This window comes from Lithobates pipiens, unplaced genomic scaffold (assembly GCF_037356315.1).
Source record: "Lithobates pipiens isolate NorthernLeopardFrog02 unplaced genomic scaffold, aLitPip1_a1.2 Scaffold_19, whole genome shotgun sequence".
Taxonomy (NCBI): domain Eukaryota; kingdom Metazoa; phylum Chordata; class Amphibia; order Anura; family Ranidae; genus Lithobates; species Lithobates pipiens.
In genome coordinates, this window is record NW_027507764.1 from 521,087,034 (window position 1) to 521,111,813 (window position 24,780).

The following is a 24,780-nucleotide window of genomic DNA, read 5'->3' on the forward strand; positions in this document are numbered from 1 at the left end:
TTGATATCACCACTGACAACACACTACTGACCTTTTAACAGCACCAAATATGAAAAAAGCACTGTAACTCTTTACATGATTTAGATGTAGTTGCATTAGCAAAAAATAAAGTCATGTCTTCTGTACACGCTAGCCTTTCTGTATACATTAATCTTTCTGTGTACACCAGTCCCTCTATATAGACTAGCCTCTCTGTCTTCTGTATACACGTGCCCGTAACCTATATACACTAGCCTGCCTTCTTTTTACAATAGTCTCGGTGTCCCAGCCTCTCTGCATACACTAGCCTCACTGAATTCCCCAGACTCTCTTCTGTATACACAAGCCTATCTGTAAACAATAGCTTGTCATCTGTACACACTAGCCTCTCTGTATACACTAGCCATTCTTCTGTATACACCAGGCTCAGGGGAATAACATTAGCCTATCTGTATTACCTTGTTTGACTTTTCTGATTTCTGTTTCTTTTCTAGGGTCTACCTCGCCGTATACCCAAGCCAATCTTATTACCCCAGCCTCATTCCAATTATAATAGCCTCACTGTATACCCCAGGCAGTCTTGTGTTGGGTTTTTTCAGTCTGCTCAGCCATCTTCTTGTAGGGTTCTTTGGGTCAGCCCTTGCTCCCTTTTCCCCACGTATCCTCTCATTCACAAGAAGTTCATTCTCATGTCTGGGTTACCTTGGGCATCAGGCTCATCCTATCCTTCACGGGACATTCATTTGGGTTTGCGTAGCTTGCAGGCTCTTAAGGGGTTCCTTCTCATCTTCAGGTCAAGAGTCGGTGGGTTCTACTCTCACAGCGGTAACTTACAGTTGGCGTTTGGGCATATGTCATTTTATGGATGGGATCTTTACCTTTCCTTTTCCACCTATACTTGTGTCTTTTTGCCCTCTTTTCAAGCATACTGACCATCCAGGCCATGGCACACCTCAGGCCTTGGTTCTTAACCACTACAATACAGGGCACTTTCGCCCCCTTCCTTCCCAGCCCAATTTTCAGCTTTCATCGCTCTAGCGCTTTCAGTGACAATTGCGCGGTCATGCTACACTGTACCCAAATGAAATTTTTATCATTTTGTTCGCACAAATAGAGATTTATTTTGGTGGTATTTATTCACGACTCCGTTTTTTATTTTTTGCGATATAAGCGCAAAAAAGCGGAAATTTGGAAAAAAAAACAATATTTTCTTTTTTCTATTTTAAAAGAAATCCAATAAAATCAAATTTTGTCATAAATTTAAGCCAAAATGTATTCTGCTACATGTTTTTGGTAAAAAAAAATCCGTTAAGTGTATAATAATTGGTTTGTGTGATCACGGACATATGTACGCAAATGATCATGTACATATGTGTGCACATAATCATTGGGACAAGTGATTTTAGTGGGACATATGTGGGGGACATGTTTTTATTATTAGGGACATGTGTTTTTATTTTTTGGGGACATGTATGTTTTGGGGACATGTGTGTTATGGGGACATATGTGGGGACTGTGTTTACACTGTGTGGTGTGTTGTGTGTTTACACTAGACTGAAGATCAGTGAGTAAAAAGCTGTAAAAAACAGCTCATACTCACTGATCATCAGCCGGCTGCAGCAATCTACTCTCCTCTCCTCAGCGATGACTTCTGTGTGAGGAGAGGAGGAGCCGATTGCCTAGCAACCGGCTGTTTGTTTACATCACATGATGGCCGTGATTGGACACGGCCGTCATGTGATCAGGAGGGCCAATCACAGAGCCCTGATTGACATTCCTGAACGTCCTATCAGAAGTAGACGGCTCCCACCCGGCCGTATATGTGCATTGGCCAGGTGGGAAGTGGTTAAGTAATATCGCATTTCCCACTTGAAGACTCCGATTACAAGTGGGAAGGCTGGCCGCAGGCCAGCCCGTATTTGTGGGAGGAGTCTGAGGGACTATTAAACCCTCCTCCTCTGTCAGGGTCGGTGTTTTCTAGGGAGAGAGAGACCGGGCTACACAGACTTGCTAGTGTATACAGACGGAATAGTGTATACAGAAGACCAGCTAGTTTATACAGAGAGGCTAATGTGTACAAAAGACAGGCTAGATTATACAGAAGAACGTACTGGATATGCAGAGATGGAGGCGAGGTTATACTGAGGGAGAGGCTGTTTTACACAAAGAGGCTAGTGTGTGCAGACTTGCTAAAGTATACGGACAGACTAGTGTATACAGAGAGGCTATTTTAAACAGAGAGACTAGGGAAAACAGAGAGGCTAGTGTACAGAGACAAGCTGACAGTGAGGCCGGGGTATAATGAGAAGCTACGTTATACAGTAGACAGGCTAGTTTATATAAAAGACAAAATTGGGTAAACAGAATACAGGCTGGGGTATAATGAGAGGCAAGATTATACATAGAGGCTAGGGTATAAAGATGTATACAGAAAGGCGGGGTATACCGAGAGACTATGTGTATAAAAGACAAGCTAGGGACGGACTAGTGTATACAGAAGACCGGCTAGTTGATACAGAGAGGCTAATGTGTACAAAAGACAGGCTAATGTATACAGATAGGCTAGATTATACAGAAGAACATCCTGGGTATGCAGAGAGCTCAGCTTCAAGGGATGGCCAACGTGAGTAATATGAGTGAGACTCCTCACCCCCCCCCCCCACCTACCAGATCTGACTTTCATCCCCTTGCCCTCTCTGCCCCGGTCATCTGGTGGCAGTTTTATGCACTCCCTGGCCCCCACCCATTCATAATCCTTACCGACCTTTCCTTCCGCTGCTCACAGGAACATACTGGATGACTTGTCTAATTAACCAACTTGTACAAGACACCGCTATCCTCCTGTCTGACACCAGTCCCCATTGGAGGCGTTACCCCTCACTGTTTGGGTGGTCCCTGCCTCCCCCTGGATGCTCCACATATACCCCGACCACATTGTCGGAGGGGCACCACTTGACAGGTGGCATCTCCCATTGGAGGAAGGGATGATGGCCCCAACCCCTTGGCAGCAGGTTCTTTCATGTACAGACCAGGGCGGCTCATCTTCCCTTCTGGAGTCTTGACCTTAGAGGGGGGAGTTGCACGTTGGGGGGTCTGAGTGATACCCAGTGCGCTGTACTGGAAGGGCTTGACATTCCCGCATATGTGTCCCCTCTCCCTGGTTGCGCCCCTCGTCCCCCCCTCTGGCCCCCACCTACTCTTTGCCGACATTGCCTTCTGCAGCTTTCGGGGACACCCTGGATGACTTATTTATTGAGCCTATTGGTGCGAGACACTGCTTCCCTCCAGTTTGACTCTGGACCCCCCTGGAGGATTTACCCCTTACTGTTTTGGCGGTCCCAGCCTCCCTCTGGATGCTCTACACAGCCCCCGATGGTGATGCAGGAGAGACACTAATTGGCGGGCCCCAGAACTGCTGCTCGGGTGAAGTCTCCCGTTGGATGGAGGGATGGTGGCCCCAGCCCCTTGCCTGCCGGATTCTCCATGCACCTCCTCTTTCATCTTCATGTGGTGACCATGGAGGGGAGGAGTTGAAACTTATGGGGTCCGGGTGGTTGCTGGTGTGAGCACGCTAAAGGACTTGACCTTTCCGCATGTTTGTCCCCTCTCCTTTGCTGCCCCTCCTTCCCTCCCCCTTCCCTCCCTTACCTCCTTCCCTTCCCTCCCCCCTTCCCTCCCCCCTTTCACTCCCCCTTTCCCCCCTTACCCCCCTCTTTTCTCCCCTTCCCTCCCCCTTTTCCCCCGGGGCGTGGATGGAGGAGAGGGGGTAAGAAGAGGACAATCTGCCAAAGAGAGAAATACATTTGTTCGGGGGCTGCATGTACTTTTGGGGTATGGGACGGGGGGTGGTGGATCCCATTCTGTGATGCCTTTTCTGTTGTGACGGGCTCCCTCGTGCATGCCTACATTTAGGGCGAGCTGACGAGACCCCTCAGTGCTGACAGTTCTATGCTCTACCTCTGTTTTAATTATACTATTGTTTTTTGGTTCTATGATGTTACTGATTGTCTTTTATTTGCATACCGGTATCAGACGTGACATTTACCACTGCAGTGACTGGGGGGGGACTGGGATCCGGGGGCTCCCTCTCCGACCTGTCTACCCACCAACCCAAGTAGGACGGCGCTTTAAACCCAGTGTACATCTGGTAAACGCTATAGCATAATTGTGCTGTTTTAGTATACAATTCCTGTACTGTTGAGTGCGGACAACCCTTAATTTCCCTCTCCCCCTGGGGTTGAGGTGCCCGGCCTCTTTTTCCCCTTACCTTTCCTTCCATTTGCCCTTCCTTTTTCCCCCTTAGTTCCCTCCATCCATTACCTACCCAATACCTACCTTGGTTCAACTTTCTTTGCTTTTCTCGGACGTCCCCCTTCCCCTCCCCGAGGAGCGATGGCAGACTCAGTCAAGGTCACCTCTCTAAACGTTAAGGGACTGAACTCCTCTGAAAAATGGTGGATCCTCCTGTGAGAACTGAAGACTTCCTGTACTGATGTGGCCTTTATACAAGAAACACATTTTAAAAATACTAGCCCCCCCTTTCTACGGTCAAGATCCTTCGCTAAGGTCTACCACTCTACTAACCCCTCCTCTAAGACCAAGGGAATCTCCATTCTGATCTCTAGCAGGCTCCCCTCGGTTCTCCAGGATTCTCTGGTGGACCCTGGGGGCCGATATCTTTTTCTTAGGGGCCACATTGGAGAGCTCCTTTTTACATTTGCCACTGTGTACGCTCCCAATGATCACCAAGACACATTCCTCAGAACTACCCTGCACAGATGATGTGACTTTCGGGAGGGCCAGTTGATATTAGGTGGGGACTTTAATGTCCTCTTTCGCCATCGGTTGACACTTCTGCCTCTTGCTCCTCGCTCCTCATTTACTCTAGAAAGCGGATTACTAAGTGCTTACTGAATGACCAATTAGTTGATATCTGGTGTCTGCAACACTCCGGGGAAAGGGACTACTCTTTTTGCTCTTCCCCTCACAAATCATACTTGAGGATAGACTTCTTCTTGATTCCACATGACCAACTGCACTTGGTGAGCTCTTCCTCCATCGGCCATATTACTTGGTCTGACCACGCTCCTGTAGCCCTTACCTACACCCTCTCTAGGAACCCCTCACCTAGGACTCTATTCTGGCACCTTAATGAGAGCCTCCTCCAGATACCGGAAGTTTTAGCAGATGTGACCAGGGAATTGGACCTTTATTTCCAAGAAAACTAAACGCAGGACTGCGACCCGGGGATAATTTGGGAGGCTCACAAGTCAGTACTCCGCAGGGTACTTATCAGGCACGGGGCACGCATCAAACGAACACGGAAGGAACAAATTGCTAATCTGTTTTGTGAACTTGCCTCTGTGGAAGCGAAACATAAACATGCCCCCTCACGGACCTTAGAGATTGAATTGGGGACACTCCGTACCCAGATTACTGACCTACTCCATTATAAAGCGAAAGCAGTACTCCAGTTTTGTCGTAAACTGATGTAGGAATCAGGGGACAAATGCGGAAAAAACTTTGCCAGGTTAGTAAAGGAGTGGAAATCTGCCTCTTACATACAACAGTTGATAGATGAGAATGGCCAGAGGGGCTCTACCCCAACCCAGATAGCCAAAGTCTTTGAAAAATGCTACTCTGATCTCTACAACCTGCCCGATTCAGGGTCCGGACAGGACAATATAGACAGATATGTAACCGGTTCTGGTCTACCAACCCGATCACACTGGAAGAAGTCCAGATGGCCGTGGGACCTCCGAAGGTGGGTAAGGCTCCTGACGGATATACCGCACAATACTATAAGACCTTCCTCCCTATTCTCGGCCCGCGCTTGGTGAATTTATTGAATACTCTGAGCTTGAATGGGGATTTTCCTGAGCATACCCTTAGAGCCCACATCTCGTTGATACCTAAGGAGGGCAAAGACCCGGGCCTATGTGGGAGCTACAGACCCATTTCCCTCCTAAATTCGGTCCTAAAACGATTCTCTAAAATCCTCGCCACGTGATTGGCACAGCACTTGCAGTCCCTTATACATATTGACCAGTTAGGTTTTATTCCCACCAGGGAAGATAGGGACAACACCATTAAGGTGCATACCCTGGTCCATAAAGCAAAGTCATCTGGGACCCCTTGTCTTTTCGTGAGTACTGATGCCGAGAAGGCTTTTGATCGGGTCAAATGGACATTCATGTTCTCGGTCCTTCGCCATATAGGTCTGAGTGAACGGATGTTGGCATGGATAAGTAAGATATACTCACGCCCTTCAGCTCAACTCAAAGCGAATGGGGTGCTCTCATCTCCCCTTGACATCGGGAATGGGACCAGACAGGGTTGCCCCCTGTCGCCCCAGTTATTCGCACTGTCATTGGAACCCTTTCTCTCCACAATTCGACAAAACTCAGACATAACGCGACTCCAAATCGGTACTATTGACATCTGCCTACTTAGATGACATGCTGTTCTCGTTGACGAATCCCAGAGTTTCCTTGCTAAATCTCCTTCGGGAATTCCAGATATACGGGATACTTCTTGAAATCAGAGGCCATGGGGGTCGAAGTCCGCCCGCAAACGTTACTAGACTTGTAGTCCAATTTTCGATTTAAATGGACCCATACAGCCCTTAAGTACTTAGGTACTTACATTCCACAGGACAACACGCGTACGTTTATGTTGAACTTCCCCCCACCCCTTGTCACTAAGATCCGCAGTTTGCTTCACGGGTGGCATTCTGGCCTCCATTCCTGGTTCAGGAGATGCAATCTCATTAAAATGAACATACTCCCTAAATTTACCTATCTTTTCCAAGCTCTCCCGATCCAGATTCCAGTCCCGTTTTTTAAGCAAGCTCAATCCCTGCTCACTCAATTTAACTGGGCCCACAAAAATCCCAGACTTAAGTGGTCACAGCTGACATTGTCTAAACAACAGGGAGGGTTGGTTCTCCCTGACTTGCGATGCTACTACCTGGCCTCCCATCTGGGGCGTGTATTGGACTGGAATGGAAACAAACTTTCTAAGCTCTGGGTGCTACTAGGACAATCTCACTCCCAAATTCCGCTAAGAAGCACCATGTGGTGCTATAAGGATTTACCCACAGAATTGACGTCACATCCCACTATAGGGGCTTCATTGAAAGTCAGTCACCTGATCGCTACCCAAAACACACTCACGTCTTTGACTTCCCCCCTATTCCCTATACGTGGCCATCCGAACTTGGAACCGGGGACCCACTTAGAAATTCCAACCTAGACCATGCGTCTAAATTCGTCATTGATGGAAAATGACCTTCTTTCTCAACCCTAACAGATCCGACAGGGCTTTTCCAAATGCCTTTTTGGAGAGCGGCGCAACAACATCATTTTTTCCATTCCATCCCCAATACTCAAACTTTCGCACGCCCTCAGACGGAGTTTGAGGCTCTATGCAGGAGCGAAGGCCCTTTGGTCCACATTCTCTCTCAAACAGATCACCCACACTTAACCTGCCTGTCCAACTGGGAAAAGGACCTTAATTGCTCGTTTTCCCCAGCACAGAGACAACGCATTATCACTTTGGCTCTCAAAACCTCGCTGTGCACGAAGATACAGGAGACAAATTTTAAACTTCTCACCAGGTGGTATTTGACACCATCAAAGCTGCATAAATAATTCCCCTCTTCCTCGAACATATGCTGGAGGTGTGGAGAAGAAGAGGGCACGTTGATCCACATTTTTTGGTCCTGCCCCAGCTTGGTGGACTTCTGGACAGAGATCCGATGCATAACACAAAAATTCACAGACTTCTCCATCCCGGAAGAGGCTGCATTCTTTCTCTTGCACCATTGACAGATTCCCATTAAGAAGTACAAAAAAATAAATTTTACGGCATGTGATAAATGCGGCGAAATCCTGCATCCCTCTCTATTGGAAAAAATGTTCCCCCCCTTTCATTACTCACTGGCTTAGGAAAATAGAGGACATTAAAAAAAATGGAGGACTTGATCCTCACATCACAAGGTAAACAAGAATTTTTTAAACAAACCTGGGACATCTGGAATACCTTTATATTCTCGCTGGAAGGATGTCGCCTGCTATCACCTTAATGCTCTGAGCTTTCCTTGACTGGCCCCTTGGACAGTGGCTGCCATTGTGTCTCGTCCCCTCTTCTCCTTTCCTGATCTTTCACCCCTTCTCTTTTCTGCCTTCCTCCCCTATCTCTCACCCCCTCCACCCACTCTCTCTTTTGGAAAAAGTGGAAAATTGGGAATGACGGCCCCACCCCCCCCTCTGGATGGATTATGCCAGAGGGACCTGGGGTTTGTGTGACCCTGGATCTTGGTACAGTACTTTATCCGTGCCTTGAATCATTATGATTGATGGAAGGCAGACTCACAGTTGCGAATATACCTGTATCAAGTATTGTTCAGCTGCTTTTTGCTCTGTATTTCTCTGTTGCATTATGTACTCGGGGGACCGTCTTCCCCTGTTTGGAGAAAAAATTATATTTGAAAAAAAAAAAGAAGCCTACGACACCTGGTATTCCCAGGCGGTCTCCCATCCAGGCATTAACCAGGCCCGACCCTGCTTAGCCTCCAAGATCAGATGAGATGGAACAGATTCAGGGGGATGTGGCCGTAGCCAATAACTTCAGGCACTCTCAACTCTCTTGACAAACGCCAAGATGGTCACCTTGGGAAAGAAACAAAAAAAAAACAAGTCAACACCAACAACATAAAAAGAAGTCTACAGCACCTAGTATTCCCAGGTGGTCTCTCATCCAGGTATTAACAAGGCCCGACCCTGTTTAGTCTCTGAGATCAGACGAGATCTGGTGCTTTCAGGGTTATGTGGCCATAGGCAAGCTCTTCAGGCACTCTCAACCCTCTTGACAAACACCAAGATGGTCACCTTGGTAAACAAACAAAACAAAAACAAGTCAACGCCAACAACATAAAAAGAAGCCTACAGCACCTAGTATTCCCAGGTTGTCTCCAATCCAGGTACTAGCAAGGCCCAACCCTGTTTAGCCTCTGAGATCAGAGGAGATCGGGCGCTTTCAGGGTTATGTGCCCATATGCAATCTCTTTGGGCACTCTCAACCCTCTTGACAAATGCCAAGATAGTCACCTTGAGATACAAGCGAAAAAAGACAGGTCAATGTCAACAACATAAAAAGAAGAATACGGCACCTGGTATTCCAACACCATCTCCCATCCAGGTACTAACTAGGCCCAACCCTTCTTAGCCTCAGAGATAAGAAGAGCTAGGGCTTTTTCAGGGTGATGCTTCTGTAAGCGATCTCTTTGGGCACTCTCAACCCTCTTGACAAATGCCAAGATGGTCACCTTGGGAAACAAGCGGAAAAAAACAAACGAATCAACGCCAACAACATAAAAAGAAGCCTACAATAACTGGTATTCCCAGGTGGTCTCCCATCCAGGTACTAACCAGGCCTGACTATTCTTAGCCTCCAAGATCAGACAAGATTGGGTGCTTTCAGAGTGATGTGGCCATAGGCAATCTCTTCAGGCACTCTCAACCCTCTTGACAAACACCAAGATGGTGACCTTGGGAAACAAGCTAAAAAAAACAGGTCAACGCCAACAACATAAAAAGAAGCCTACGACACCTGGTATTCCCAGGCGGTCTCCCATCCGCGTACTAACAAGGCCTGACTCTTCTTAGCCTCCAACATCAAATGAGATCGGGTGCTTTCAGGGTGATGTGCCCGTAGGCAATCCCTTCAGGCACTTTCAACCCTCTTGACAAACGCCAAGATGGTCACCTTGGGAATCAAGCAACAACTTAAAAAAAAAGCCTATGGCATTGAGAAATCCCAGGCGGTCTCCCATCCAGGTACTAACCAGGTCCCAACCCTGCTTAGCCTCTGAGATCAAATGAGATTGGGCTCCTTCAGGGTGATGCAGCCATAGTAGATTTTTTTCAGGCACGCTCAACCCTCTTGACAAACGCCAAGATGGTCACCTTGGGAAGCAAACAAAAAATCAAGTCAACGCCAACAACATAAAAAGAAGCCTACAGCACCTAGTATTCCCAGGCGGTCTCCCATCCAGGTATTAACAAGGCACGACCCTTTCTAGCCTCTGAGATCAGAGGAGATTGGGTGCTTTCAGGGTGATGTGCCCATAGGCAATCTCTTTGGGCACTCTCATCCCTCTTGAAAAATGCCAAGATAGTCACCCTGGGAAACAAGCGAAAAAAAACAGGTCAACGCCAACAACATGAAAAGAAGAATACGGCACCTGGTATTCCAAGGCCGTCTCCCATTCAAGTACTAACTAGGCCCAACCCTTCTTAGCCTCCGAGATCAGAAGAGATAGGGTGCTTTCAGGGTGATGCTGCTGTAAGCGATCTCTTTAAGCACTCTCTACCCTCTTGACAAATGCCAAGATGATCACTTTGGGAAACAAGCGAAAAAAAACAGGTCAACACCAACAACATAAAAAGAAGCCTGCGGCATCTGGAAAACCCAGGCGGTCTCCCATCCAGGTACAAACCAGGCCCAACCCTGCTTAGCCTCTGAGACCAGACGAGATTGGGTGCTTTAAGGGCGTTGTGGCCGTAGGCAATTTCTTTGTGCACTCTCAACCCTCTTGACAAATGGCAAGATGGTCACCTTGGGAAAAAAGGGAAAAAACACAGGTCAACGCCGACAACATAATGAGAAGCCTACGGCACCTGGTATTCCCAGGCTGTCTCCCGTCCAGGTACTAACCAGGCCCATCGCTGCTTAGCCTCCAAGATCAGATGAGATTGGGCTCTCTCAGGGTGATTTGGCCGTAGGCACTCTCTTTGGGCACTCTGAAGCCTCTTGACAAAGGCCAAGATGCTCACCTTGGGAAAAAAGCTAAAAAAAACAGGTCAAAGCCAACAACATAAAAAGAAGTCTACGGCATCCGGTATTCCCAGGCGATCTCCCAATCAAGACACTAACCAGGCCAGATCCTTCTATGGCACCTGGTCTTCCCAGGCAGTCTCCCATCCAGGTACTAACCAGGCCTGACACTGCTTAGCCTCTGAAATCAGACGAGATCGGGTGCTTTCAGGGTGATGTGGCCGTAAGCATTCTCTTCAAGACACGCCCAACCCTCTTGACAAACGCCAAGATGGTCGCCTTCAGAAACAAGCGAAAAAAACAGGTCAAAGCCAACAACATAAAAAGAAGCCTATGGCTAACCAGGCCTGACACTGTTTAGCCTCCGAGATCAGACGAGATTGGACGCTTTCAGGGTGATGGGGCCGTAGGTGATCTCTTCGGGCACTCTCAACCCTCTTGACAAATGCCAAGATGGTCACCTTGGGAAACAAGTGAAAAAAAAAAAACAGGTCAAGGTCAATAACATAAAAAGAAGCCTACGGCACCTGTTATTCCCAGACGTTCTCCTATCCTGGTATTAACCAGGCCCAACACGGCTTAGCCTCCGAGATCAGACAAGATCGGGTGTTTTCAGGGTGATGGGGCCGTAGGTGATCTCTTTAGGCACTCTCGACCCTCTTTTTAAAAGCCAAGATGGTCACCTTGGGAAACAAGCGAAAATAAACAGGTCAACACCAACAACATAAAAAGAAGCCTACGGCACCTGGTATTCACAGATGGTCTCCCATACAGGTATTAACCAGGCCGTACACTGCTAGGCCTCTGAGATCAGATGAGATTGTGCGCTTTCAGGGTGATGTGGCCATAGGTGTTCTATTCAGACACTCTCAACCCTCTTGACAAATGCCAAGATGGTCATCTTGGGAAAAAAGTGAAAAAAAAACAGGTCAACGCCAACAACATAGACCCTGGCGGTCTCCCATCTGACCCTGACCCTGACCCTGCTTAGCCTCTGAGATCGGGCGCTTTCAGGGTGATGTGGCCTTAGTCGAACGCTTCGGGACATACTCAAAACTCTTGACAGATGCTAAAATGGTCACCTTGGGAAACAAGCGAAAAAAAAACAGGTCAAAGCCAACAATATAAAAAGATTCCTACGGCACCTGTAATTAGGTACTATCCAGACCGGACCCTGCTTAGCCTCCGAGATCAGATGAGATCGGGCGCTTTCAGGGTGATGTGGCCGTAGGAGATTTCTTCGGGCTCTCTCAGCCCTCTTGACAAATGCCAAGATGGTCACCTTGGGAAACAAGCGGAAAAAAAAAAATGTCAACGCCAACAGCATAAAAAGAAGCCTACGGCACCTGGTATTCCCAGTCGGTCTCCCATCCAGTTACTAATCAGGCCCGACAATGCTTAACCTCTGAGATCAGACAAGATCGGGCACTTTCAGGGTGATTTGGCCATAGGCACTTTCTTTGGGCACTCTCACCCTCTTGTCAAACGCCAAGATGGTCATCTTGGGAAACAAGTGAAAAAAAACAGGTCAACGCCAACAACATAAAAAATAGAATTTTTATATACAGCTTACCTGTAAAATCCTTTTCTTGAGAGTACATCACGGGACACAGGAGCTTCATTACATAGTGGGTTATATAGGCACCTCTGGTGATTGGACACTGGTTAACCCCCAATTAAGGAGAATTCCTCCCCTATATAACCCCTCCCATATGGGAGGCACCTCAGTTTTGTAGCAAAGCAATAGGAAACCACGTAAAACCCAAGAGGGGTGGGAGCCCTGTGTCCCGTGATGTACTCTCAAGAAAAGGATTTTACAGGTAAGCTGTGTATAAAAATCCTATTTTCTTGATCATACATCAGGGGACACAGGAGCTTCATTACATAGTGGGATGTCCCAAAGCAATGCTCAGATTGAGGGGAGGGAGACACAGATCATAATATATAGACCGCCAAGGACCGGAGGACCTAAACTGCAGCCTGCAGTACACTGCGCCCAAAGGCGATATCCTCTTGCCCTCTGACATCCACCTGATAGAATCTGGTGAATATGTGGACTGATGACCAAGTTGCAGCCTTACAGATCTGAGCCAGGGAGGCCTGGTGATGCACTGCCCAAGAAGCACTTACAGCCCTAGTTGAGTGCGCTTTCACTTGAAAAGGAGGGATCTTCCCTTTAACACTATAGGCCTGAGAAATAATCTGTCTAATCCACCATGAGAGAGTGGATTTTGATGCCACCTGACCCTTCCTAGGGCCTTCCGGCAAAATAAATAAGCAATCAGTTTTCCTTATCTGTGCAGTTGCCTGAAGATAGATACTGATTGCCCTTACCACATCCAAAGTGTGCAAAGATTCTTCTTCTGCAGACTGTGGGTCCAGAAAAAAGGATGGTAGGCTTACATCTTGATTCAAATGGAATCCTGAAACCACCTTAGGCAGAAAGGACCTGTTGGGACGCATTACCACCAGGTCCTTATGAATAATTAGATACGGTTCTTTACTGGAGAGAGCTGCTAGTTCTGACACTCTTCTAGCCGTGGATATGGCTACCAAGAAAACCAATTTTTTAGTCAAAAGAACTAACGAAGCCTGATGCAAAGGTTCAAAAGGTTGCCCCTGCAAAGCTGAGAGAACCAAATTCAGATCCCATGGGCATACCGGAGGTTTGACTGGCGGCCTTATCCGCATAGCCCCCTGGATGAAAGCCCGCACCAGGGAATGTGATGCAAGTGGTTTCTGAAAAAACACTGACAAGGCCGAAATATGCACCTTGATAGTGCTTATGGCCAAATTCATTTCTAGGCCTGACTGGAGGAAGGCCAAGATCCTGCTAATGACATACTTTCTAGGATGACATTCCCTGAGTTCACAACAGGAAACATATGCCCTCCAGATTTTGTAGTAAATAAGCCTGGAGGCCGGCTTTCTGGCATTGACCAGAGTAGAAAGGACTGGCCCCGAAAGCCCACGGTCTCTCAGAATGTGGGTCTCAGCAGCCAAACCGTCAAATTCAGACTGTGTAAAGCAGCATGGTAAATTGGACCCTGTGAGAGCAGATCTGGCCGGAGAGGGAGGATCCACGGCCTGCCTACTGCCAACTTCATGATCTCTGCGTACCACGGTCGCCTGGGCCAAGCCGGGGCTACCAAAAGAAGCGACTTTGTTTCCCTCTAGACTCTTCCCAGGAACCGCGACAGAAGCGGGCACGGGGGGAAGGCATAAATCAAATTGTACTGATCCCAGGGAACTGTCAGAGCATCCGACCCCTGAGCGAGTGTATCTCTTGTCCTTGACACGAATTTGTCCAGTTTTCTGTTGAACCTGGACGCAAACAGATCTACGTCTGGAGTACCCCACCTGCGACATATGTTCCAAAACACGTCGGGGTGCAGAGCCCATTCTCCTAGGCACAACTGCTGGCGGCGCAGAAAATCTGTCTGCCAATTTTCCACTCCTGGAATGAAGACTGCAGAAAGGCATGGAACATGCCTTTCTGCCCAGACAAGTATACGATTCACCTCTTTTTGCGCAACCAGACTTCTGGTACCGCCCTGGTGATTGATATAGGCCACTGCTGTGGCATTGTCGGACTGAACCCGAACAGGTCTGAAAGACCAGTTTATGAGAGCCATATAAACTGGCCGGATCTCCAAGACATTTATGGGCAATAGCTTCTCGATCGCAGACCATTTCCACTGCGAGCACGTCTCCTCCAACACTGCTCCCCAGCCTGTCAGGCTGCCATTTGTCATAATAATCTTCCATGGAAGAGGAAGAAAAGTTTTGCCTTTCAGCAAATTCTCGGTTTGTAACGAGACTCTTAGACTCGTTAGACGAGACTCTTGCGTGTCCCTGGGGATAGACGCATAGGAAGATCCAAGGACTGGGGCTTCCTGTTCCAAGCCGCAAGGATGAATCTTTGCAGAGGCCTTGAGTGGAACTGGGCGAATGGAACGGCCTCGAAGGAGGCGACCATTTTCCCAAAGAGTCTCATGCACAACCGAATGGGGGAAGATCTTCTGCCCAGAATTAGACGCACCAGATCCCCAATGGCCAAGGCTTTTGGCCTTGGTAGAAACACCTTGCCCTGAGCAGTGTCGATAACCATACCCAGGTATTCCAACCTGGTAGCAGGCTGTAGGGACGACTTTTCTAGGTTTATAATCCAACCTAGGCGTTCCAGCTGTTCTAGCGTTCTGGTAACACTGTGGTTCAGGAGCGCTACTGTTTTCTCTATGAGAAGCAAATCGTCTAGATAAGCCATGACGGCTATACCCTGAGCTCTTAGGTTTGCCAAGAGAGGGTCCAGAATCTTTGTGAAGACTCGAGGGGCCGTAGCTAGCCCGAACGGCAAGGCCACAAATTGAAAATGGCGCCGCTCTACCGCAATCCTTAGATTCTTTTGGTGTGCGGGAAAAATTGGCACATGGAGATATGCATCCTTGATGTCTATTGATGCCATAAACTCTCCCCCTTGCAGGGAGGAGACCACAGTGCGAATTGACTGTATTCAGAAGGACCGGATGCGTAAAAACCGGTTCAGATCCTTCAGATCCAGGATAGGTCTGACACTTCCATTTGGCTTTGGAACGGTGAAGAGATTCGAGTAAAACCCTGAACCCTGTTCTTTTGGGTCCACTTCTACTATCACCCCCTGGGATAGTAAGTGATCTAAGGCCAGAAATAGCGGTTTTTGCTTTACTGCGTCCCTGGGGATCCTTGACCTTAGAAAGCGAGAAGGTGGAATCTCCTGAAACTCCAGCTTGTAGCCCAGAGATACCGAAGAGACCACCCACTCATCCCGGATCTCTTCCCGCCAGGCTTCTGCAAACTGCAAGAGCCTTCCCCCCACTTGGCCGAGCGGGGGCGCTCCTTCACAAGGAAGCTTTCGGGCTCTGCTTGGCAGGCTTTCTCCCTCAGGATTTCTTCTGCCCCTGGGCCCGGCCTTGAGCCTTTCCTGTAGAGGGGGGTTGAGAAGGCCGTCACTACTGCTTAGAGCTTGATGCTCCGGGAGAGAGAGAACGCCTAAATGATGGACGTTTGCTCCTTTTGACTGGAAGGAGAGTAGATTTACCCCCTGAAATTTTTTGGACGAATTTGTCTAATTCTTCTACAAACAAACGTTCCCCTTTAAACGGGAACCCAATCAAATGCTTCTTGCATGATAGCTCAGCTTGCCCAATTCTTTAGCCATAGGGCCCTTCGCATGTGTACCAACAGGAGAGACAAACGAGATGCTTGTTGGACAGAATCCGAAATCGCATCAATCAGGAAACACAGAATTTGAGGTATTTCTGCGTAATTCTCCACTTCCTCACTGGGAAGGAGGCCAAGCATCTGCTTAACCTGTTCCTTGAGGAACTGACACAACCCCACAGCTGCGACTGTAAGTTGCACTACAGTGCCAGTCATGGAAAAGGAGGCTTTTTTTTTTTTTGTAAAATCTTTATTTTGAGATATTTTGACATTGAAACACACTTAAGTATACATTAGACAGGTGTGTCAGGACCAAACAAAGAACAAATAAACTGTAGGAAATAATGACACCCATAAAAACTGACCCAGTGGCCAAGAGTTGGCGGCTCAAACCAGACACATGAATTAGGCAAACGGGTGGAGATGAACGTCTGGAGTGTCTTCTAGCTCATACACATCAAGTCCGGCCTCCGTGGGCTAGGGCCCCGCTCCAAGGTGCCTCTGAGCGGAAAGGAGAGGACGGGCCGGAGCCCAGTCCCCCACCTCCCGTCATACAAAAAGCCGGGGAGGCATGGGACCACCCCCAGGGGCCGCCCAGGAGAGGGGGGCACAATCACCTCCAGCAACCTCTCCCGAGCGTCCCCCGGGGGTAGGACAGGCCCACAGCAACCCCCCCGCCCAGGAGGGACGTCCCAGCATGGACCCCTCCGGACAGAGGGATTCCCCCCGTCAGCCAAACAAAGTGGCCGCAGGGCCAGCCAGCCCACAGGAAGCCTAACGCACCACCACAGCTCAATACCACGTAGGTCAATAAAAGGCAACATCTTATAGTGTGGAATACAGAGAAAGAAGGTAAAAAAGAACAGTAGGAAGGGTGAGAGAGAGGCAAGAAGGGGTAGAGAGGGGATTGGGGGATAGGGTAAGGGAGGAGGGTGGAGCCTACTTGACATCCCTGCGAAGTGCAGCGGTCCAGCACCAGGCGAGTCTCAGCAGCAAAGTCGTCTCTCCGTCCATGGGGCAAGAAGGTGAAAAACAGCCACTAGGTGGGAACATCATTGTGTGTGCGGGATCTCAAAGAGGGTTCCGCTAGCTCCAGTAGAGCCAAGTCCAGACTGGAGGTAGCGTATATAGTTTCGGACATGTAGACTGTCCATGATTGCCATATGCTGTCACACTTAGCCCGTGTACCCCTACAGGTTGCCACCCAATATTCCGCTTCTCTGATGTCATTCACTTTTTTGACCCAGTCCTCCACTGTGGGAGTCCTAGTTTGTTTCCAGTAAATCGGTATAAGACGTCTGGCCGCGTTCAACAGATGTGGCAGAGGGCTTTTTTTGTATCTACCAATCGGGATCGGAGGAATGTGCAAAAGATAGTTGGCCGGAGACAGTGGCACATCAAGATGCAAAACTGCCTCTATGCGGGATCGGATGTCCTCCCAGAATGGCTTGATTCGTGGGCAATCCCACCAAATATGAAGGAGGGTGCCCAATTGGCCACATTCCCTCCAGCACCGGTCCGATACCGAAGGGTAGATACGTGCTAAGTCTGCCGGCACTCTGTACCAGCGAGACAGTACTTTAAAATTAGTTTCTTGGGTTTTGGACTCCATGGAGCTAGCGTAGCTAGCGTAGGAGACATCCACCGATAACCCCCTATATTCCGGGGACAACCAGGGCGCATAAGCCAAATCTCTCCCAGCTAGCCATTTTTACAGAGAGACCCACACTTTTGACTTAGTATGAAATTTCCAATTAAGTATCCTCTGTAGAACAATAGCCCTGTGGTACCTCTGGATATCCGGAACCCCCAGACCCCCCGTCAGCTTCGAGCGTTTCAGCAAGGCCATGGCTATTCTAGGTTTCTTTGTGTTCCACACAAATGTCGACAGAATGCTATTCAATTGGGTAAAAAACAGTTTAGGGAGGGAGATGGGTATCATTTGTAAAAAGAATAATACTCGGGGCAGGATATTCATTTTAATAATATTAATGCGGCCGAACCACGTAAAAGCGGTTTTGGTCCACTGCAACAAATCCGCCTTGATCGCATGTAATAAGGGGGGAAAATTAGCGGCATATAAAGCATCAAAGCAGTTGGTCAACTGGATGCCCAGGTATTTAATAGAAGACGTGGCCCAGGTAAAGGGGAATGCTAATTGCAGGTGGTCCGCTTGAGGCGGGGCGAGGTGAATAGGCAAAATCTCCGATTTGGAAAGGTTTATCTTGAAATTGGATAACTCACCAAAAGTCCTCAGCTCCTTCAACAGAACCGGCAACGAGATCAGGGGTTCAGAGAGATAAAGGAGCACATCGTCCGCATACGCCGACAGTTTGTGCTCCGTCATCCCAACCTTCAGGCCTCTAATGTCTGCGTTCACCCTCACCCTGCAGAGCAGTGGTTCCAGTACCAAGGCAAAAAGGAGAGGAGACAGTGGACACCCCTGTCTCGTGCCGTTTCGAATCGGGAACCGGGAGGAAAGCACCCCATTCACCTTCACCTGTGCACACGGAGTGGAGTACAAGGCCATAATCGAGGACATCATATGCGTCCCCAACCCCTGAGCCTCCAGTACCGCCCATAAGTACCCCCAGTCGACGCGGTCAAACGCCTTTTCGGCGTCCATCGAAAGGACGATACAAGGTTTAGGATCAGGACTGTTACGTGCCCAATGAATGAGTTGGATTGCCCTGATGGAGTTATCTCTCGCCTCCCTGCCACGAATAAACCCTGCTTGGTCTGGGTGAATAATTTGGGGCATAAGACTCCAAAGTCTGTTTGCCAGGACTTTTGCTAGAATCTTAATATCGACGTTAAGAAGGGAAATCGGTCGATAGCTCTGGGGGACGGTAGGATCTTTGCCCTCTTTTGGCAGCACCGTAATGTGTGCCAACAGTGCTTCGGTTGGGATAGGCTTCCCCTCCGCGATGGAATTAAAGTAGGTGCACATATGTGGCGTTAAGAGGGGCAGGAAGATCTTATAGTAGGAACCCGAAAAACCATCCGATCCCGGGCTCTTGCCCTTGGGCAGGGATTTCACCGTTAGCGCAATTTCCTCCGGCGAAATCGGCCGCTCCAAGTCGACGCATTGTTCCGCCGTAAGTGTAGGGACTCTCGCCGACGCTAAAAATTCTTGAATGGCAGCAGACTTGGGAGGCTGAGCGTGTGCGGGCGAGGCCGGGGAAAGGTTATAAAGTTGGGCGTAAAATTCCTGGAACCCCGAGGCAATCTTGTTGGATTGGACCCAAAACGGCACCCGAGGGGGAACGGAGCTTCTGTACATAAGCTTGAGCATGTTTCTTGCGAAGGGCCCTGGCCAGCATACGGCCGCATTTGTTTCCATGTTCATAGTACCTGTGTGAAAGATGCCTGGCCTGCCTACACGTGTGGCGATCTAATAAACGTAAAAACAGGTCACGCAATTCAAAAAGCTTCTGCTTAGCCTCTGGGCTCCCCCCTGCTTATGGGAGAGTTCTGCCGCCTGTAAGGCGGCCAGAACCCTGTTGAAATCCTCTTGACGTGCTTTCTTGATTTGGGAACCCAATGATATCAGTTCCCCTCTAATCACGGCTTTGTGCCCCTCCCAAAGCACACCCGCACTTATCTCATCCGAGGCGTTTTCCCTAAAATAGTGGGAGATGGTCTCCGACACCTTGGCAACCGCAGCAGAGTCATCCAAGAGATTTTCGTTCAGTCTCCACGTCCAGGCCCTGTGGGGACCAGATGGTAATTGAATGGTCACGCCAACCGGTGCATGGTCCGAAAGGGTGATGCTGCCAATGGATGCCGTCTACAGAAGCTCAAGCGTGGGACGGTCAACATAGACATGGTCTATGCACGTGTATACGTCATGGACGGACGAGTAATAGCTAAAGTCTCGTCCCGAGGGATGCAAAATCCTCCAGATATCAAGTAAAAGGTGTGCCTGCAGTGATTTGCGAAAGTGTTTGAAAAAGGCATGGGAGTGTGAGGGTCGGGTGCTCGAAGTGTCGAGCAGATGGTCCGGGCAGACATTAAAGTCCCCGCCTAAAATTAAATACCCGGCTTTAAAGTCTGTCAATAGGTCAAGGGTAGCGTCCAGGAAGGTGCCCTTTAGGAAAACAAATCGGCCCTGAGGGTCAATTTTGCTATCAACTGGCTGAAAAGGGCACGTCTTATGGAACGCTATGGCAGTCCCTCTGGACTTGGCCTTAGGAGATGTACTGTGAAACCACTGATTAAACATATGGGTGGGCAACCTGGGTAGGGAATGGCTGGTGAAATGTGTTTCCTGCAGGAAGACCACTTGGGCCTTCAACTTTTTAAGTTCCCACCACAATTTGTTCCTCTTCCCCGGAGAGCAGAGACCCCGTAAATTGTAGGAAATTACCTGGAGTGTAGACATGGGAGAGTTGGAGAGTGGAGGACTGGGCATGCGTCCCAACCCGCCTGGTGTAAGGACCGCAGCAACAGCAGGCTCCTAGGAAAAGGGGGGAGTGAAAAAAGAGGGAGAAGAAAAGGGGAGAGATAGGGAGATAAAAAACACAAAAAAATAGTACAAAAATACCAACAACATAAAAACAAAACAGCTACATCAAAATTAGACAATGCAGCAGTTTGGGGGGAGATGGGACCCACCCCACTATCCGGGGGGGCTCCTAGCCCCCTCCTAAAGTCCCAACAGGGAACTAAACCCATGGATGGATGGCCTATGTGGGGAACGTAAACCAAAACAAGGGGGAAAAGGAAGGTCCCCGCCCCGCCCACCACATCTGAGAGCAGAATAGCCTCAATTCGGGAGAAAAACCGATCCAAAAAAGCAACAAAAGTAAAAAATAAAAGAGGAGGAAAAAAGGGGTGAAGCCCAGTGTGGGCTGATTGCATTCGGGGACGTGGAGTCTGGCCGATCCCTGGCAGAGGCCCCCCCGCCACGGTAGCCGCACAGCAAACTGCAGACCGCGGAGGGGGGGGGTCACGGAGGTAGCTACGATGGCAAAAGAAAAGGGGGAAATAAAAACAGAAACCAAAACACATTAAAAAAAAACCCTCCCCCCACCCCTGGTGCCCCGCAAAGGGAAGAAAAAGGGGGCGCCGTGGCAGACCACCTTCCAACATTGGGAATGTAAACATTCTCCGCCCTGTAGGCCTAATCTGATAGTCAAACAGTAACAAGGGCTGGAGAGAAGTCACCAAAAATTCTTGCGGCCACGGCAGCCACAGTCTTCGGCCACATAGGGCACATCCAGGTCCCTGGAACACCCGGGGGGGGGGGGTACAGGGTCAAAACATCCCATTTACAATTCCCGTGGGGGGAGGCCCAGACACCAGCAATCATAGTAGAAAAAGTCCGCAATCAGCCGTCTATCACACAGCCCAGGCTCGGTATCAGTCTCGGGTGGTAGAAGGAACCACTGAAGAGTTGCGGGTTGAACTATGTCTGTCCCTCCGTCGATGCTTGCGTGTGACTGTAGACCATCTGTGAGGAAGGGGGGGGACAAGCAAGTCGCTCGGGGGTCCTCTACAATCCAGAAAATCCACGGGATTCAGCCCCAGAGAGGATAGAAAATGTGGAAGATCGTCTTTTGTGCGCAGGGTCACCTGCCTGCCATCCTTAAGCACATGCAGAGAGAAGGGGAAGCCCCAGCGGTAGGACAGTCCTGCAGCTTGGAGCACAGAAAGGAGCGGGCGAAGGGCTCTCCGCCGCATGAGGGTGCGCCGCGAGAGATCCTGATAGAAAGTCAGTGGAGCACCATCAAAATCATAAAAGGGCTTACCCCGCACTTTTTTCATAATCCGGTCCTTGATAGTATATTTGTGAAGTTTACAGATTATATCCCTGGGATTGTCAGCGTCTTGAGACGGGGGGCGCAGTGCTCTGTGGGCTCGGTCTATTTCAATAGGAGCAGTGGCTGGGAGTCCCAATATGTCCCTAAAGATATCAGTCAGAGTGGGGACAATATCCCTGGGTCCAGTAGCCTCCGGGAGCCCCCTGATCCTGATATTGGCCCTCCTGCTGCGGTTTTCAACATCATCCAATTGCCCCAGCAGTACCTCAAGCTGATGGTCTTGTGTTTGGCACCTAGATTGCAGCAGAGCAATAGCGGGGAGAGTCTCCTCTAGTTTTTCCTCCAGGGCCTCCACTCTGTGACCCAGATGTGTAGTATCAGCTTTAAGCTGGGCAATATCAGCGGTGAAAGCCTTCTCCACTCTGCTAGTGAACTTTTCTAGGTCCTCTCTGGTGGGGAGAGACATAATATGGCGGCGTATTGTGTCATCTCCCATGAGGTCTGAGACCTCTGAGCGGCCATCCAGGGACCCGGGGGATGCAGGGGGGGCCGAATCACTTACCGATCCTGGGGAGGGCACCGGAGAAGCCAGGGGAGACGGTCCGGTCGACTGTAGCAGGCTGTGAGGATTTCCCAGCTTTCTGAAGTTTCCCGGTCAATATTGGGTCCATCGCGGCCCTGTCTGTGGGGACCCGGGAAGAACTGATCCAGCTGTCCCTGCCGCTTCTTGTTACCCTGCGGCGGTCGGGAAGACTGCTGGGATCGTTGGGACATTGAGCCCGGTGATGTGGATCGGATTTCCCCGCTGAGGGCAGCTGATATGTGCGGCGATGGAGCGGAGCTGAGGTGAAGCACTTCCTCACTCCTCCATGGTCAGGACACGCCCCCCCAAAAGGAGGCTTTTAATAATGTTTCCAGCTTCTTATCAGTTGGATCTTTAAATACCTGAGCATTATCCAAAGGACAGGTCAGATTTCTATTCACGCAAGAAACAGCCGCATCGACAGATGGGACCCCCCATTTCTTGGTGAAACTTTCCTCCAGAGGATAAAGCATAGAAAACCTTTTAGGAGGAGCAAACAGTTTATCGGGATGTCCCCAATCCTCATACAACAATTTATCCATTAAGGGATTAATTGGAAAGGAAAAGGCAGGTTGTGGGATTTTCCTGACTCCCAGGGAAGAAACAGAGGACGTAGCGATCTCAGCAGCAGGCATTCTGAATGTGGTACGCACCAATTCAGTATAATACTGCACCTGTTTTCTGAGCGCCTGGGAGGAGGGGACTCTCTCCTCTTCCTCTGATTCATCCGACTGCTCAAGATACCTGTCCCAAGATAGGGATCTCTCCTCATTGTCAGAAGTGTCATCTGAAAGAGGAATCTCAGCAGAGGGAGGGGATCTACCCCTTTTCCTGCTTTCTTTCAGGGAAGCTGAAATAAAATTCATGATTCTCCCTTCAAAACCTTCCAATGTAGCCCTAAGGGAGTCCTCAGTGATGTATACCGGGGCTGAAATATCAGGAGAGGCTGCAAATCCTGACAGGGGCACTGACTCATCCTGTGAGGCTGACTCCAGTCTTGCAGGGGGGGGATGGTAACCTACAGGCATTTTTAGAACCCCTAGACCTAGGCGGTGACTTACCAGTGTCCTTGTTATCTCCCCCTGAGACCCTCTTACAAGGAGACATAGTCCTAAGCTACAAAGCAGAGGTACTAGTACAAAGTGCAATCACTGTTGTGCTTAAAGTCTCACAATAAATATATATGCTTAAACTGCACAACCTGATGCTGAGTAGGTTTGTCTTAGGTTTGCCTGGATCCAATCCCTTGGGATGCTTACTGCCCACAGCTCCTGTGTCTCCACTTACAGCCCCCTGACGCTCTGGGCTGTAAAACTGCGCAGTACAGCGCCGTGCACACCGAACGACGCGGCTCGCAAACACACTCCCGCCTCCTCCATTAGCACGGAAGCGTGCTTGGTGTGCGTGCACGAGGACTGCCGGTATCCAGGGGGGAAGGGAATTGCCATCGGAGCTGTCTGGGACCCCCAGACTACGTATTACCTTCATTGTGGCTGAGATTGCAGTGGAGACATGAGTCATCTGGGAGAACCAGGCTTCACTGAGCGTGTGTATCTGAAAGGCATGTAAGTATGCATCAGGCTGCTCTTACTCCCCCTAGTGGTGGAAACCAAGTAAGACATACAACTACTCAATGAAGAAATCCATAATATAATTTATACAGGATTAACTTCCCTTACCTGTCCTTGCCGCAGGAATTGCTGAAAACAGACAGATTCCAGCCTTCACCCATCACGGCGGGCAGAGTTGTGCCAACCTTCAGGTTTTTTTTGGGGTTCCTTCTCAGAAGAACCTCCTACCTGGACCTTGTAAAAGACTCTGCCAGAAACTTTCGTGCCACTATGTAAATAGTACAGTAAGTCTGGTTTTCCCAGAGCCCAGTCTTCCAATAGGAGAGGACTTACAGGCAAAACCTAGTTTCTTCAGATGACGAGGCCCGGGTACCATATCATCTTGGGAGTCAAAATATCGGCCCGAGATATGGATCCGGTTTGTTGTAGCCCTTAGGCCCCCGCAGGGACCTGCACAGAACTTTCTTCATAGCACATGTTTTACGTGACCAACCACCACTGGCAAAGGGAAAAATTAGGTGCCTCCCATATGGGAGGGGTTATATAGGGAAGGAATTCTCCTTAATTGGGGGTTAACCAGTGTCCCATCACCAGAGGTGCCTATATAACCCATTATGTAATGATCCTGTGTCCCGTGATGTATGATCAAGAAATAAGCATACGGCACCTGGTATTCCCAGTCGGTCTTCCATCCAGTTACTAATCAGGCCCGACAATGCTTAACCTCTGAGATCAGACAAGATCGGGCACTTTCAAGGGGATGGGGCCATAGGCGATCTCTTTGGGCACTCTCAACCATCTTGACAAACGCCAACATGGTGACCTTGGGAAACAAGCTAAAAAA

At 49.2% G+C, this 24,780-nt stretch overlaps 9 pseudogenes; all 9 read right to left on the minus strand.

The window, feature by feature from the left end:
- Window positions 1-8,483: 8,483 nt before the first annotated feature.
- On the minus strand, window positions 8,484-8,602 carry LOC143999234 (5S ribosomal RNA; annotated as a pseudogene).
- A 100-nt stretch (window positions 8,603-8,702) lies between these two features.
- Window positions 8,703-8,821, minus strand: LOC143999348 (5S ribosomal RNA; annotated as a pseudogene).
- Window positions 8,822-8,921: 100 nt separating this feature from the next.
- Window positions 8,922-9,040, minus strand: LOC143999001 (5S ribosomal RNA; annotated as a pseudogene).
- Window positions 9,041-9,361: 321 nt separating this feature from the next.
- Window positions 9,362-9,480, minus strand: LOC143998871 (5S ribosomal RNA; annotated as a pseudogene).
- A 99-nt stretch (window positions 9,481-9,579) lies between these two features.
- Window positions 9,580-9,698, minus strand: LOC143999525 (5S ribosomal RNA; annotated as a pseudogene).
- A 951-nt stretch (window positions 9,699-10,649) lies between these two features.
- Window positions 10,650-10,768, minus strand: LOC144000028 (5S ribosomal RNA; annotated as a pseudogene).
- A 160-nt stretch (window positions 10,769-10,928) lies between these two features.
- LOC143999053 (5S ribosomal RNA) lies at window positions 10,929-11,047 on the minus strand (annotated as a pseudogene).
- Window positions 11,048-11,333: 286 nt separating this feature from the next.
- On the minus strand, window positions 11,334-11,452 carry LOC143999289 (5S ribosomal RNA; annotated as a pseudogene).
- A 700-nt stretch (window positions 11,453-12,152) lies between these two features.
- LOC143998573 (5S ribosomal RNA) lies at window positions 12,153-12,271 on the minus strand (annotated as a pseudogene).
- Window positions 12,272-24,780: the final 12,509 nt, after the last annotated feature.